The sequence below is a fragment of the Carettochelys insculpta genome, chromosome 32 (assembly GCF_033958435.1).
Source record: "Carettochelys insculpta isolate YL-2023 chromosome 32, ASM3395843v1, whole genome shotgun sequence".
NCBI classification, from domain to species: Eukaryota; Metazoa; Chordata; order Testudines; family Carettochelyidae; genus Carettochelys; species Carettochelys insculpta.
In genome coordinates this window covers 11,211,616-11,228,863 of record NC_134168.1, presented here as the reverse complement: position 1 = coordinate 11,228,863, position 17,248 = coordinate 11,211,616, and positions in this window count along the sequence as shown.

The following is a 17,248-nucleotide window of genomic DNA, read 5'->3' as shown; positions in this document are numbered from 1 at the left end:
AAAATGTTGAAAACTATCAGCCCCTGAACTGATCCATGGGGCCATCCACTAGAAACCGACCACCAACCAGACATTGAGCCATTGATCGCTACCTTTTGGGCCCAACTACCTGGCCAACTTTCTATCTGCCTCACAGTCCCTGTATCCAATCCATACTTCCTTAACTTACACGCAAGAATTTTGTCAGTCAGGTTTGGCCCTGCTTGGAGGATGGGGCTGGACTTGATGACATCCTGATTTCTCGTGCAGCTCTAGGAATCTATGACTGTATTATTCTACTGAATATTCTACCGCATCTGACGAAGCGGGTCTTTGCTCACGAAAGCTTACGCTCCAAAATATGGGGTTAGTGTATACAGTGCCACAAGACTTCCTGTTGTTCTCAAGGCTACAGACTAACACGGCGACCTCTCTGATATTATTCTACTGTTCTTCTCAACCCAACTCACGGCCCTTTCAGAGTGGAAGAGTTGGTCCATGTCAGTCAAAGTTATAGCCTGGGCTTTCTGTCTCTTTACAGGAACAAATGTCCCATGCTGTGCTTCTGAATGGTCTACACGAGGGCTGAACAGAGCAGAGCACTGCTTTTGAGAAATGTTAGGCCGAGGCAAGACACAGGGATCACTCGTGCAACAGATAAGTGAGTGACAGGGACCAGGGTGGAAGTGGGCACTAGGTAATATAGGCAAGGGAAGGTACTGCCTGCCCAAAAAGACCATGGGAAGCCCACCCACTGAGTGACCAGACGGTAAGGCTGGGACAGCACAGAAAATTCAGCACACACATACTCAGGATGCTGCCTGTGGTTTGTTATTTTATTTTATTTTTTTGCAGAGGAAAATAACAGAATATCACTGGCCATCACATACAGACTCCAGCTAAAACCTTTCCAGCGCATCACCAGTGATGATCCTTGTCTCTCACAGAGCTTGGGTGGCAGGCCAGTCCTTGCCTACCGACAGCCTGCCAACCTGGAACAAATCCTCACCGGCAACTATCGACCACACCACAGGAACTCTAAATCTGGAACCAGTCCCTGCAACAAACCTCGCTGCCACCTCTGCCTCCATATCTCCAACCCCGACACCATCACAGGACCCAACACATCAACCACACCGTCAGGTGCTCATTCATCTGTGCATCTACTCATGTAGTATAGGCCATTATGTGCCAGCAATGCCCCTCTGCCATATCCATTGGCCAAACTGGCCAGTGTCGACATAAAAGAATAAATGGACACAGATCAGACATCAGGACTAGTAACATACACAAACCTGCCGGAGCACAATTCAGTCTCCCTGAACACTCAGTCACAGATTTAGAAGTCACAGTCCAACAACAAAAAAACTTCAAAACAGACTCCAAAGAGCAACTGCCGAGCTCCAATTCATCTGCAAATTTGACACCGTGAACAAAGAATTGAAGAGAGATGGGGAGTGGCTGGTCAACCACAAAAACAGCTTCTCCTCTCTTGATGTTCACACCTCCACATTAGCTTCTGGACATGGTCCGCACCCTCCCTATAACTGAATTCACCTCATCAGCTCCAGACTCCCTCTTTTCCAGGAACCTGTATAATTAGACCTCTGGAATCTCCACAAAGTACATCTGATAAAGTGGGTCTTTGCCCCCTATCTAAATCCTGCTAAAAAGTGAAGACTAATTTGGTAGCTTTGACACATGTGCCTGGGACAGGCACAGGGATCCTGTTCCCCTCCCACACCCACAGGCCAGGCTGCAGCTAGAGCCCCCCACAGCAGGGGCTCAGGCCATTGTACCATGGCCCCAGAACCGGTAGGGGACCAGCCTCAACCCATCCACCCCTCCCCAGAGCCCAGTCCCACCGTCCCTGAGTGCATCGCTCCTGGGGCAAAGCCCCCCTCAGTATCTGGGGCTGTGGTGGGGAGCCGGCCCAGCACCAGCCTCTACCCCTAACAGCCGGTTCTGGGATTGGGACTGGGACCAGATGGGGACTTGACCCGGCCCCTGAGGTCTTCAGGACACAGTGATGTTGGGCCCAGTGGTACAGATCAGCCCTGGACCCCACAGACCCACACTCAGATGCTGGGGCAGCCCCCACAGCTTTAGGGAACACGATGGGCATTAGGAGAAGCTCCTACCCCCCGGGTGAGCCTTCCCGGCAACTCCCCACAGAGCCTGTAAATAACAGCAGCTGGGAGTCTACAGGGGCAGGTGATGAGATCCCAGAACTCTGGGCGCCATGTTAGGAAATCGGTGTTTTTCCACCCGCTGGTCTGAGACCCAAGACTGGAAACAAAGCGTTCCTGCCCTGCACTGAAGCTATAAAAGGGAGGGACTCAGCTCCTCACTTCCTCTTCGTGGCCCACACAAGAGAACTCCTAGAACGAGCTAAGAAAAAAGGCTTAACTGGGGGGAAGGGCTGAACCCGACTAAAGGGATCTCAGCCTGTCTGTGGGCACCTGAGAAACCCAAACCGCAAGTCAGCTGCAGCTCGTGCCTGGCCATTCTGCCAGTTTCCTGGTATCAGCAGCCAGGGTGAGAACCTGCTAATCCATAATCCATCTAATTGGGGCCTTACGCTCACTGTGCCTCTTGGTGGGTTTGCCCGTTAACCTGCTTCAATCTCTTTGCTAGGCCAGACAATCAACCATCAGTAGCAAATGAATGTGGGTGTAGTTTAACCTAAGCCGTGTGTCTCTACATGGAATATCGAGGGCAGAAGCCCAGGCTGGTCACACACCTGGGGCTAATCCTCTGCACGCAGAGGGAGAGGCAAAGCCGGTTACAAGCTCCTCTGGGTCGGTGCTTTGAGCAGGGCCGGGCAGGGCAGTCGCAGTTCCTAGGCAGGGAGCTGGAGCTTTTCCTTTCTTGGTTACCACCAGAGCTGCTCAGAGACTCTGTGTGTAACTGCAGCTGGGCGTGTCCCTGCCTGAGCGAACACAAAAGAGGACTGGAATTTTGGTCCTGTGGCAGCTCAGGGGTCTTCTTAGCCTCCGTTTGGCACCAAAGAATTCAGACTGAACTGGGAGATTTATCTCCCAATTGGTTTCGCCTTGTGAGTATTTCAGTTTTCCTCTTTTTGTAAAATAGACCTGCCAGTGGTCCTTGTTTTCTGTTGTTCCAGGAGCTCTGCTCAGCTCATACATTCCATCAGCAACAAGATGTCTTGTGGCACCTTATAGACTAACACAGATTTTGGAGCATGAGCTTTCCTGGGCTAAGACCTGTTCTGTGGCATGTAATGAAATGGGTCTTTGCCCACGAAAGCTTCTGCTCCAAAATCTCTGACTTGTTGTTCTTCTCAAAGCTACAGACTAACACGGCTCCCTCTGCAATACTTATCCCATGAACAGCGATTTCCTTTGAGATCAAAAGGTCCCTCTGCATTAATTTCCATTCAGATGAGACTTTCCCTTTCTTCTATTGCTTCGTCTTAGGGATCAGGAATTCTTTGGACTCTGTTATTTTTAGTGTGGAAGCAGTTCTTTTCCATGCAAGGGAACGACAACAACATCACCCAAGATGAGCAATAAAGCCCAGCCAGGCAGTAGGAGCGCAGGGCTCCATTTCCTGTGGTCAGTGAGGACTAGCAATGGGAGGAATAACTGGAAAATAGATGGCAAAGGTTATAATCTTAGCTCAGAATATCTGAAGGAAGCGTGAGGACGAGGGTGCAGCTGGCACTAGATGATGGATGGAAAAGGTAACACAGCACAGTGACAATGAAGTAATCAGATTTGGAAAAGATGAAGACCTGCTCCAGCATGTGCCAAGTCTGAAAGAACATCACTGCTTGTCCAGCCCCAGGGGAAAGAGAAAAATTCAGTAGTTCGTAGCAAACCATGCAGAATAAGGAGGAACACACGGATCTCCAGTTTAGAACACAGAGGATCAGACCCAAGTTCCATATACTCCAGTGTCCTTTCTTCTGACAGTGGCCAATGGTCGGTGCCCCAGAAGGAATGAATAGAACAGGTGATCTTCAAGGGTTCATCTACACTAGGAACTAACTTCAAAGTAAACTTTGAAGTTGGGGATTACATTGAACTAGCCAGCAGAGCGTCTACACACATTTTCCGTGACTTCAAAGTTACCTGCTGGTCGGGTCAGGTGATTGTCTCCCGAGGTCCGCAACTGGGGACGCCCAACCTCGTATTCGTCTTTCTGTGGAATTGAGTGACCGATCCTGGCTTGGCTACGCAGGTATTGAGAGATGCAAGTAGGGTAAGATACACCCACATTAAGGTCTCCTTTTTGGTGTACACAGATAAAGAATTAGAGGTCTGTAACTAGATGTTGTTGTATTAAGGTATCATTGTGTAAATGGTAACACAAAGTTAACACGAAGTTAACTTTGAAGTAGGGAGCCCAACTTTCTAGTCTTTACTCCATTCCAGCTTCAAAGTAGGGTGTGTGTAGACGGTCTACTTCAAAGTAGCTTACAAAGTTACAAAGAAAGCAACTTTGAAGTTATTTTTGTCATGTAGACACAACCCAAGTGATCCATTTCCTCTCACCCATTCCCAGCTCCGGGCAAGAATGATTTCCATCCCAGCCATTCTCCATGAATCAATCCAATTTATTTGCGATCTGTGTGTGCACTCCATTATTCACCACGTGTTTGATTGCTTGTAGAATTGTTCCACCAACACCATGGTTTTACTTCTCTGTATGTGTGTGTGTGCGTGTGCGTGTGTTTTCTAGATTTCTATTTGCACTTCTCTCAGTGATCCTGTTCCGTTCATGGGGAAGCCATAACTGGATCAGGTGCATTGTAAGTCAGTGACTATAGCAGGCGATAAGGACTTATCAACAAGTGATACAGGGGAAAAACCAGCAGGAGACTGTAGATTTACAGGCTCTGATACCTTTGAATTAACATCACGGCTCGGCAACGTCTCTTTAAACATATATCTATTTTCTTGTTCATAGCATTTGGAGACATAACAGCCTCTCTCTCACACAAACGCACTCGCTCACTCTCTGTCTCTCTATTTTATCTCCTTTTATTGCTCCCTCCTGTTTTCTCTGGGTCTATTTTCATTTTATTTCTCTCTTGAGGAATTTTCATTTTTATCACACTTTATTTCTTTGTATGTGGTTAGATGTCAACATCACTTGTGCTCACGTACATGAGAGGAGGCTCGTGCAACTTATCCTGCTGTAAGTGAGAGGAGCAAGAAGCTGACACAGACGCACAGACAAATAGGCAGACAGACACCCTCACAGACAGACAAACTAACACAAACGTATATACATGACGGAGGACAGCTGGATAGACTTTCATGCAAACCACAGGCTGTTGAGTCTTTTGGTGTATGTAATAGGGGGGGATGTCTATACAGGTTGAATCTTTCTCGTCCGGCACCTTTGGGAACTGTCTGGTGCAGAATGAAAGAATTTGCCAGACCACGGCAGGTCAATGTTGTCTAGCACGTTACCAACACTTCCTCTGCTTACGGGGCTCTTAGAAGACACGTAGGGTTAAACTGCAGCTAAATGACAGCACAGAGCACCGAGAGCCAGGACTGGTGGCTGGAAGGAAATGGATGGGACCACAGGAAACCTGGCTACAACCATGACAAGGGGTCGTCCAGCTTCATAAAATCACGCCGGGTTATGGATTTTGCCGACAGAGAGAGTTTGGGATGATAGAGGTTCGACTTGTACTTCACCTGGGCCATGAAATTCCCACCTCCAGTAGACCCAAAGGCAGACTGAGCACCTGGGCTAAAAATAGCAGCGTAGCCTTGGCAGCACAGGCGACGTGCCCAAGCCCAAGCCGATCTGAGAGCTCAGATAGGGACACAGTGCCCGTCCCACACTGCCGCTTGTGCTGCCCTGTTCTCACCACTGCTATTGTCAACCCCTCATTCGCTCATCTGCCCAAGCTGGGAACTTAACCTCCCGGCTGCAGGGCTAGTGGGTAACTCAAAATAGCTTCCACTGCCCAGTGGGGGATTTTCATACGTCTTCTCCGTTTGGAGAGATGACAGGACCACGACGAACCTATTTCCAATGCCCGTGTTTGAACTCGGAATAGCTCTCGTTTGCCAGCCAACGATTTCTGAGTTTTGACCTCTCCAAGTCTCACTGCGGCACAGATACCAGAAAGATGTGTCGGAATCCCAGACCCACCGGGGGATTTCAAGTGCAGCAGAGGTTGAGGGAGAGAGAAGGGAGACGGGTGTAATTCACTGGGTTCCTGTGCTCTTGTTCTGACCATATTGGAAGCTCAGCATGTGTCTTCCTTCAACTCTTGACAACTTCGTTGTTGCAGTGGAGAGAAGTTGTGAGGTGAGGTTTCTGCCAGTACAGCTGACAGCACAGCCTGACCGTGCGCGCTCCATCAGTACTTCATGGTTTTCTTTTTGCAGATACACACTATGGAGAAAGCAGAAGGAAGAAATCAAACAGTCATTGTGGAATTCATCCTCTTGGGATTCGGGAATGGCCCTGAGCTGCAGCCCCTTCTCTTCCTGCTGTTTCTAGTGACCTACATTGCAACTGTGGCTGGGAATGGCCTCATCATTGCGCTGGTCGTGTGTGATCGGCACCTTCACACCCCCATGTACTATTTCATAGGGAACTTGTCCTTCCTGGAGATCGTTTACACCTCCACCTTCTTGCCCAGGCTGCTGGCCAGTCTCCTGACTAGGGACACACCCATTCCTGTTAAGGCTTGTATTGTGCAATTGTGTTTCTTTGGCTGCTTGTCCAATGTAGAAATTGTGCTGCTGGCGGTCATGTCTTACGACCGGTATTTAGCGATATGCCATCCCCTGCGTTACCCTGCTATGATGAACGGCCGGGTGTGTGGCCAGCTAGTGGCAGGGTCCTGGATAATCGGCTTTGGGTTCTCCACAATAGGAAACACTTTCTTGTGGGAAATGCCATTCTGTGGTTCCAAAGAAATTGACCATTTCTTTTGTGATTATGCACCCATCATAAAGCTGTCCTGTGAGGACACCCGCACTGTGGAACTGCTGACATCTTTTTTTGCTGCCATAGGGTCACTTGTCCCCTTGCTGCTGACTCTGGCGTTCTACAGTTGTACCATTGCCGCCATCGTGAGAATCCCGTCCACCACCGGGAGGCAAAAGGCCTTTTCCACCTGCTCCTCTCACCTCATTGTGCTGACCGTTTTCTATGTGTGCGTGATCAGTGTCTATGTGGTTCCAACAGCCAACACGCCCAAGGCCCTACAGAAAACGTTCTCTGTCTTCTACATCGTCCTGACTCCCTTGATCAACCCTGTCATCTACTGCCTCAGGAACAAGGAGGTCCAACAGTCCCTGCGGAAAGGGATTCGTAAAGTGGTTGTTTTCAGAAACCAATTGTCATGAATGAATGTCTGTAATGGGGCAAAACCAGAGTGGGGAATCGTCTGTTGGCCAGCTGCCAGCTGAGCCAATGGGAAAAGAGAGGGGTCTTTTGACTTGAATTAGTTATCTGCAGTGGGGGCTCCGTTTTTGCATGTGGCCAGGAGAGGAAGATAGAGATGTTTAAGCCTGAGCAGGCATTAATGAACCCAGTAAATATCCAGGCCAGAGCGAGATCTGGGGATACAGATATGAAAGGTGAAAGAAAATATTTGGTCAGGTTGTCATTCATTTTGGCCTTGGTGTGGGACTTCTCAGGTGGGTTGGTGCCCCCACCCCCATCCGTTGTAACTTTTTAACAGAATCCCATGGAAGTGATTTTCTCTGTGTTTATCTCCCCCCTTTTTAAAGTTGCTTTATAACAACTAGCAGGTGTGTGTGATCACTTTGTTTGTATATTTCGTCTTTTGTTTTGTGAATAAATTATCATTTTTAAGGCAATGATTTGATCCCTGTGTCCTCAAGAAGAGTCTGCATATAATTATGGCAAACACTGAAAAGTCACCTATGAGATTGCTGCTGATTTCTTTTATGCTCTCTTTTAATTGGGGGTTAAGAGCTTGGTGTTATCCCAGCGGGAGACATCCCAGGTTTGCCTTCCTGGGTTTTAAAATGGGCTTTTTCTCACATGTGGGGTGGCAGGTACCTCCCAGGTTCAGGGGATCTATCACCCTGGAGGGCCTTTAAGCAGCAGTGAATAAACTCAAATGAATGGGAATCACAGAATCCTAAGGCTGGAAGGGACCTCAGGAGGTAACCTCGTCCCGTCTCCTGCTTCAAGCAGGATCAACCCCAACTAAGTCATCCAGCCAGGACCTTGTCAAGCCAGGACTTAAAAAACTCTAGAGATGGCGAATTCCCAACCTCTCTAGGTAACACATTCCAGTACTTCGCCACCCTCCTGATGAAGTAGTTTTTCTTAATATCCAGCCTACTCCTCTCCTTCTGTAACTTCAGACCATTGCTCCTTTTTCTGCCATCTGTCATTACTGAGAACAGTTTCTCTCCATCCTCTTTAGACCTTCCCTTCAGGAAGTTTAAGGCTGCTATTAAATCACCCCGCAGTTTTCTCTTGTACAAACTGAATAAGCCTCAATCCCTCAGCCTTTCCCCATTGGTCCTGTGCTCCAGCCCATTCATCATTTTTATTGCCCTCCTCTGAACCTGCTCCAGCCCCTCCACATCCTTTTTGTACCAGTTGACCCAACACAAATTGGGCGTCACCAGTGCCAAAAAGAGGGGAACAACCAATTATCTAGATCTGCTTGCAATACTTCTCCTAACGCACCCAAACATGCCGTTAGCCTCCTTGGCAACAAGGGCACACTGTTTCCTCATCTCCAGCCTTTCATCCACCATAGCCCCCAGGTCCCTCTCCGCTGTACAGCTGCTCAGCCAGTCAGTCCCTAGCCCAGAACAATGCTTTGGATTCTTCCATTCCAAGTGCAGGACTCTACACTTCTCCTTGTTGAATCACATCAGATTTCTTTTGTCCCAATCCTACAATTTATCCAGGTCACTCTGGATCCGGTCTCTCCCCTCCAACTTATCTACCTCTTCCCCTAGCTTCGTGTTGTCTGCAGACTTGCTAAGGGTGCAATCCAGTCCTTCATCCAGATCATTAATAAAGATCTTGAACAACACCGGTCCCAGAACCAAGCCTTGGGGCACTCCTCTTGAAACCGACTGCCATCCAGATATTGAACCACTGACCACTAACCGCTGGGCCAGACCATCAAGCCAGTTTTCTATCCATCTTATTGCCCATGGATCCAATCCATACTTCCTTAACTTATGGGCAAGAATGTTGTGGGAGACTGTCGCAAAAGCTTTACTGAAGTCCAGGTATATCACGTTCATTGACTTTCCCATGTCCACGGAGCCTGTTACCTCCTCGTAGAAGTTAATCAGGTTGGTCAGGCATGACTTGCCCTTGGTGAATCTGTGTTGACTACTCTTCATCACTTCTTCTCTTCCAAGTGCTCCAAAATGGATTCCTTGATGATCCCCTCCATTATTTTCCCAGGGATTGAGATCAAGCTGACCGGTCTAAAGTTCCCTGGATTGTCCTTCTTTCCTTTTTTTAAAGATGGGCATTACATTTGCTTTTTCCGCTCATCTGGCCTCTCTCCCAATCTCCAAGTCTTCAAAGATAATGGCCAGTAGCTCGGCAATGACATCTGCCAAGTCTCTCAGTACCCTTGGGTGCATTTAATCCAGACCCGGGGTTTTTCTGTACTTTTCATTTTTCCAGGTAGCTCTTAACTCATTCCTTCCCCACCGATGGCTGCCCTCCACCTTCCCATTCTGCATTGTCGAGCACTGTATGGTCGGAGCGGTCCTTATCCATGAAGAATGAGGCAAAAAAAAATCTTTGAGTACTTCAGCTTTTCTTACATCATCTGTCACTACGTTACCTCTTTCACCCATTAACAGCCCCACACCTTCCCTGATAACCCTCTTATTTTAACATGCTGGTAGAAGCCCTTCTTCTTACCCTTCACATCCCTTGCCAGCTGCAGTTCCAGTTTATTGACACCTTATGGCACGAGCCCTTTCGTTTTGGAAACAAACTGAGAATTTTAAGGAGACGATCACCCTATGTTTTAACTAATGTTATTTAAACAATCTCCTGAATACTTACAGGCCCAAATCATTATTTTAGGACATGTGAGACTGGCAATACTGTGCAGGTCAGTGACTTACTCCTTTTTGTGTTTTTTTAATTAGTGGCTGGATTTGTCCCTAACAGTCAGGCCATATGATGTTCAAACCTCACTGATCTTCCTTGGGGTTTGAACTCTTCAATCCTCTGCCATTTTTAAAAATCTCAACTGTGGATGACTTGTGTCAATAACCTTATTCTTTCCACGTGTGCGTAACTGACTCCGCACCCTTAAGAAATCCCATGTGAGAGGAAAGCTGTTACAGTGAAATATGGGCTCAGTCTTCAACACTTCACCCAGTTTGCTTTATGTTTTTTTGGTAAACCCCAGGCAGCCACAACTCCCAGAGCCACCTGCTGTTCCCCTTCTTTGGTTTCCCGAGATCTACATTGTCACCCCAGGCAGGACTGGCCTCGGTGCAGTTCTGCTTGTGGCTGATCTGCTCTGTCACACTCACATGTGCTTCTAACTCGCGACCTTTTACTTCTTGGAGACCAGCTACAGCTCCTCCCTCCTCTCCAGGATGCTGATGGAGCCACACAACGGGGGATGTGGTGCATTGTCCCACGCCGGGCTGCATTTAGAGCAGTGACACAGAGAAAGAAGGAGTCTCCTGTGCAGCCTGAGCTGAGAACCAGCTGGCTTTCAGCCCAAACTGCGACGTCTCCTGCACTAGGCTGCAGAGGTTGGGATGACCTGAGACCCGGTTTCAGGGGTGCTGGACCCAGCCCCAGCTCTGCCATGGGTGTGGGGGACATGGGACCATTGCTGGGCCATAGAGCTGGGCCCAGCCCTTTGCTGAGCGGCAGGCTGGGCTCTGGCTCCAGGAAGCCTGGCCACAGCTTCAGGCAGGGAGCCACTGGGGCTCAACCCAGGTCTGAGTGGGAGAAGTGCTGTGGGCTCTTGGGCTGGGCACCTCTCTGGGTCTGGCCCTGGGGTGGTGGTGAAGTTAGGGGGTAGGATGCTGACTAGCCCTGGCTCCAGCTCTAGTGGGGGAGAGGAGGTTCAATGGGGGCAAACCCTGGCAACAGCCAACGTGTGGGGGGCACGAACCCAGCTGAGAGGTGAGTTGGGGTGTCCCCCATGGCATCCGTTACTCCCACAGCTCTCCCTACTCCCCGGGATATGGAACTGCTCCCAACTATCCCCCCACCGTCCCCCGCAGAGCACTGGGAAGCTGGGGATCAGTCCTCCAGCTGGCTGGGCTATGACACGGACCAGGCCTGGGGTTGTGTCTGGGACTGGAGCTGGCCTCAGCCCTTCTACCCAAAGACACATAGAACCACAGAGCTGGAAGGGACCTCAGGAGGTCATTGAGTCCATCCCTCTGCCCAGCGCAGGATCACCCCCAACTAAATCATCCCAGCCAGGACTTGTCAAGCTGGGACTTAAACACTCTCTAGGGCTGGAGATTCCACCACCTCTCTAGGTCACACATTCCAGTGCAGCAAGAAGTCTTGTGACACCGTCTAGCCGAACAGAGATTTTGTTAGTTCTTTTAGTTAGTTACTTATTATATTTTCTGTTCGGCTAGACGGTGCCACAAGACTCCTTGCGGTTCTCGAAGCTACAGACTAACACAGCTCCCTCTGTCACACATTCCAGTGACTCAACACCCTCCTGTTGAAATCATTTCTCCTAATATCCAACTTACTCCTCTCCTTCTGTAACTTCAGACCATCACCCTTTGTTCTGCTGACTGTTGCGCCTGAGAACAATTTCTCTCCATCCCTTTTAGAGCTCCCCTTCAGGAAGTTAAAGGCTGCTGTTAAATCACTCCTCAGTCTTCTCTTCTGGAAACTAAATAAACCCAAATCCCTCAGCCTACCCTCCTAGATCATGTGCTCCAGCCCTTTCATCATTTGAGTTGCCCTCCACTGAACCCCCTCCAGTACATCCACATCCTTTGTATACTGGGGGGCCCATCACTGGATGCAATACTCCAGATGTGTCCTCACCCGTTCTGAATAGAGGGGAACAACAACCTCTCTAGATGTGCTTGAAATGCTCCTCCTATGCACCCCAGTATTCTATCAGCTTTCTTGGCTACCAGAGCCCACTGTTTACTCATTTCCAGCCTTTCATCCATTATAATCCCTCTGTCCCGTTCTGCTGTACTGTTGCTGAGCCACTTGGTCCCCAGCCTGTAACAATGCTTGGGATTCTTCTGTCCCAGGTGCAGGACTCTGCACTTCTCCTTGTTGAACCTCATCAGATTTCTTTTGGCCCAGTCCTTCACTTTATCCAGGTCACTCTGGATCCTGTCTCTACTCTCCTACTTACCTACCTCTCTCCCCAGCTTGGTGTCATCCACAGACTTTCGGAGGGTGTAATCCCGTCCCTCATCCAGGTCATTAATAAAGGTGATGAACAACACCAGCCCCAGAACTGGGCCTTGGAACACTCCTTTTGAAACCAACCACCATCCAGATATTAAGCCATTGACTACTACCCGTTGGGCCTGACTGTCAGGCCCGTTTTCTACCATTCTTATAGTCCATGGATCCAATTCATACCTGTTCAACTTATGAGCAAGAATGGTGTGGGAGACGGTATCAGAAGCTTTGCTGAAGTCAAGGTACATCTGACTTCCTCATGTCCACAGAGCCATAGACGATCGTCAGATTGGTCAGACAGAACTTGCCATTGGTGAAGCCGTGTTGACAACTTTCGATCGCTTGTCCCTCATTCAGGTGCCCCAAAATGGATTCCTTGAGGATCCCCTCCATGATTTTCCCCAGTACTGAGGTCAGGCTGACCAGTCTATAGTTCCCTGGATTGTCCTTCTTTCCTTTTTTGCTTGGGACCTTACACTGAAAGCCAGGGTGAGTCACTGAAATGGTCTCAGAAAAGGCTAGAAGATCTGTCCATGCTCTAGATAAGTGGCTTATGGCAGAAATGGAAGGTGCCACATGTATTTAGCTTATTGAAGTAAAGGGTAGGCAACAACTTATTAGCGGTCGAGACATGAAGACAATTTAAACACACAGATTAGTTAATCACCGAAAGAGTTTCCGGTGGCTCATGGTGGATTCTCCATCACTGGCAAGTTTCAAAACAAGATTGGATTTGCTTCAAGTTCTGCTCTAACTCAAAAGGAATTATTTTGGGGGAAGTTCACTGGCCAACGCTCTACAGGTGATCCAGCCAGATGATTGAACTGGGCCTTTTTGGCGTTGGGATCTGTGAATTTTCTCTAATGAGAGATGTGTTAGTTCTCTGAAAATTATCCTCATTTTCTGTTCCACTTGCTGGGTTACATTCAGGAATCAGATGAGATTTTACAGGTGGGATTACTTTTTAATCTCTTACTCTCCTGAGAATGTTTGAATCTAGGAGAAGTTCACTCAGGACAATACAAACCATTGTCCTTGTCATTTCCTTTGGTTTATCTGAAAATCTCAGGGGTAAAGAATTATGGAAAACTTCTCAAAGAAGATGGGAGATGTGGTATAGATATTAATGAATGTGCTGGAATGTTTAATTAGTGCTACTTTTTGGTGATTTTAATTAGCTGATGAGTCACTGCACCTAAATATCCATAAATACTCGAAATACATTCATACCTTCCCAGGCGAAAATGACTGAGTGTTAAACGAAGGAATGATGAGGAACAGGTCGGACTCCATTGGGAGTCACCAGTTCTCCACCTATTGACCTCACACAGGTCCTGGGCCTTGAACCATATGCACGGCCTTTCTTATCGTGTACATTGGGAAATATGCCAAAGCCACCAAATTGCCATTCACGTTTTGTCAGTATTTGGACAGTAGCAAAGGGACCCGGATTCATACGAGTAAAAGCCCAACTTCATATTCTCAGCCCCTTTAGCTAACCTGTTTGCAACAACTGTGGGACTGGGGATTTAAAATCACACAAGAATATTTCAGTGGACTGTAAAGTTTCTCATTTCCCAGGGGAAGGACGGTTTGCAGTTAGGCCCTCTGGGTATTAATTAACAGCAATATTAATTGTGTCATAACTCCTGAAATACTGCCAGAAAATTGCAAGGAGTTTTCAGAGCCATGGGCCAAGCTGTTCCCTGGTGTAACCCCCTCTTGTCAATGTGGTGACACCAGGGCTTTGCCTGAGCCAGAGTGTTCAAAAAAATATCATGTCTGACTTTTGCTGTTTTCAGTTCCATGTTGATGTTCTCTGGCGCCTCTGGTCGTCCCAGGCACAGCGATTCGGATTCAATTCTGTGCTGAAGAAGGATTATCATGAAGCAAACCACTCACTGCACGCTAATGTTCTGTGGTAACAGCCTGGTAAACAAGAGGAGAACGGGGCTGGCCAATGCCACTGAAGTTTATCCCTTTCATTCATTAAACCAGCCGAGCTTATTTGCCCTTTGCCTTCAGTAAAAACCAAACACTTTGCCTCTTTTTTAACCCATCCACCTTTTCTGTTCCCTGTTCCATTGGGTGTTGGAATAGGCCCTCCCTTTAGAGCCTCATCAGCCGCAGGGAAGCAAAGGCCTTTTCTCCCTGCTCCACTCACCTCATGCTCGTCCCAGATATCCATGGGAATCTGATGGATGCATGTCCAACCCAAACATGATACCCTAAACAACGTACTCTCCATCCTCTGTATGCTCCAGATTCCCCTGCTCAGTCCCTCACCTCCACCCTGACAATCCAGGCTGTGCTTTGCTTCTCTTAGTTGAGGGGTCCGGTAGCAGCTTCCTTTGGAAGAAGAGTTGATTTGTGGTTCGTGAATTTAACTCAAATCATGAAATATTTTCAACAAAGTTCAATCCCCATTTTGCAAGGCTGACGGGCTTGGCAGAACCCAGCCCCCTTTCTAACCTGTCACCTGCCGGTTCGAACCCTGGTGTGGTTGGGGGAGTGGGGATCACCCAACATCGTTATCCCCTGCCTGGGGAGGAGAAGTCTTCCCTCTCCTGTATGGAAAGAAGATCACTGGCCTATGGGACGCTCTTCTCTCTCTCACCTGTTACCGTGGCTCTATTTGGTATAAACGGTGACACTGATATCGAAACAAGGAGTTGGACGTTCCTACCCCCACAGGCACCTTCTAGACTGACAGATATTTTGGATCAAATGCTCAGATGCATGAGTGGGGGTGGGGTGGGGGGTTCCGGGGGGGGATTTAAAGAGTGGGGTCCCAGGAAAAGGGAGGGCCGGAGCTGACAAGTTCGATTCAGTCAGGGTGGAAATGGCCCATTGTCAGTAGCGTGTATCAAAAGAGGAAAAACCAGGTCAGATCAGACAGGGGCAAGTGGCCCATTGTCAGAGTCTAATGGGGAGATATTAACACCCAGGGCACAGAAGCTGCTTTTGGAAGGGGCCGGCCACTCCCAGTCTCTGTTTCATCCTTGGTTGATGGAGTCAAATTTGCAAATAAATTTGCTCAGAGATTTCTCTCTCCATTTGATTTGTGAAATGACTTTGTTTTAGGACTGCTACTTTTAAATCTGTCACTGAGTGTCCAGGGAGATGGAAGTGTCTCCCACCGGCTTCTGTCCATTACCCTTCCTGCTGTCTGAGCTGTGTCCATCTATTCTTTTACGGAGAGACTGTCCAGTGTGGCCAGTGTAAATGGCAGTGGGGCATTGCTGGCACATGATGGCAGATATTCTATGAGTAGCTGTGCAGGTGAGGGAGTCCCTGGTGGTGTGGTTGATGTCAGGTGCTGTGATGGTGTCACTGGGGTAGATCTGTGAGCAGAGCTGGCAGCGAGGTTTGTTGCAGGGATTGGTTCCAGGGTTAGAGTTATTGTGTTGTGGTCGATCGTTGCTGGGAACATGCTGTCTGGCCCAGTTCCTTGTCACTCCCTTCATGAATCGCAAGGAGTGGTCACTGGGCAGAGAAAAGCAAATGAGATTGACTTCCTAGCCAGTGCGTCACAGCAGGGACCAAGACTGCCGCACCCCTGCACAGACAAACAGACAGACAAACACCCTCAGAGACAGGCAAAATCTCTCAAATTCCTGGCACCTGTGAGAGGACAGGTGGTCAGACTTTCATACAGACCACAGAATGATGAAGTGAGTCTGTGCTCACGAAAGCTCATGCTCAAAACTTTTCTGTTAGTCTCTAAGGTGCCACAGGACCCTTCGTTGCTGATACAGACCACAGGCACTTGAGTCTTTCTGTGGATGTTGTATGGGGGATGTCTATGCAAGGTTGAACCTTGCAACTCGGGGAGTGACCAGCGCTGAAGGAGAGAATTTGCCAGACCATGAGAAGTCAGTATTGTCCACCACACTGTCTGAAGGAGTTTTGCCTTCTCCCTCCTACATGTTTCCCAGGCCTGGCTGGGCTCTTGGCATCTAGACGGAACACCTGCTTTCGTGTAGGCAAGCCGCCGGAGCTGTGTTGTTTTGATTAGGTGTTTTTGAGAGTCCATGTTCAAGGACTGGGAGGATTGATGTGGCTTTTTTAGAGATAGAAGTGCTGAGCCAGTTATTGTAGCTAATTGCAGCTGACTGCTTTTCTCATAATAATGTGCTCTCACTTGGTTATAAAAGCTGTGAGAATAATAAACTCAGGGCCTTCAGACTATAGAACTGTTGGCCCCCTGCTGTCTATGTTCGTCTTTGTCTTTCATCCCTCGCGGTATCGCACCTCTGGGACCTGTCACTAAAAAGAAATACAACATCTGGCGCCCGAACAGGGACACGGAGGTGAGAAGCGTCCATGCGGCGAGGAAGGTGTATCAATACCGGAGGGACCGAAGAGAATTTCTAGACTGGGTAAGTCAGACCTTCGGGATTCGGGCAGGGTTAAGATGGGGAATTCCCCATCTTCTTACTCCTCTTATATTGAATTGCTTCAGACGTTACTGAAAAGCTCAGGAGTAAAAGTAAAACAAAGTACATTTCAGAAACTATTTGATCTTATTTGTAAGCATTGTTATTGGTTTACCCCAAGTGGGAAAAATGCTCTAGATTTAAAACAGTGGAGATTGATTATGAGAGCCCTGCGTCGAGCGCACCAAAAGGGGGAAATTATCCCACTCCCCGTTTGGTCTCTTTGTAATCTTGTAGTCCGTGCCTTAGAGCTGTTACAGTCTGGCTCTGAAGAGGGTTGCTCCCTCCCCCCGGACTCTTTAGCAGAAAGAGGAGCCAGACGCAGGGTTCCCAAGGGAGATGAGGCCTTATCGGAGGAATCAGGAGATTCCAGTGAGGAGGGCCAAGAGGGTCAGCCTATTACAGGAGATGAAAAGACAGGGAACTCTGAACAACAGAAAAAT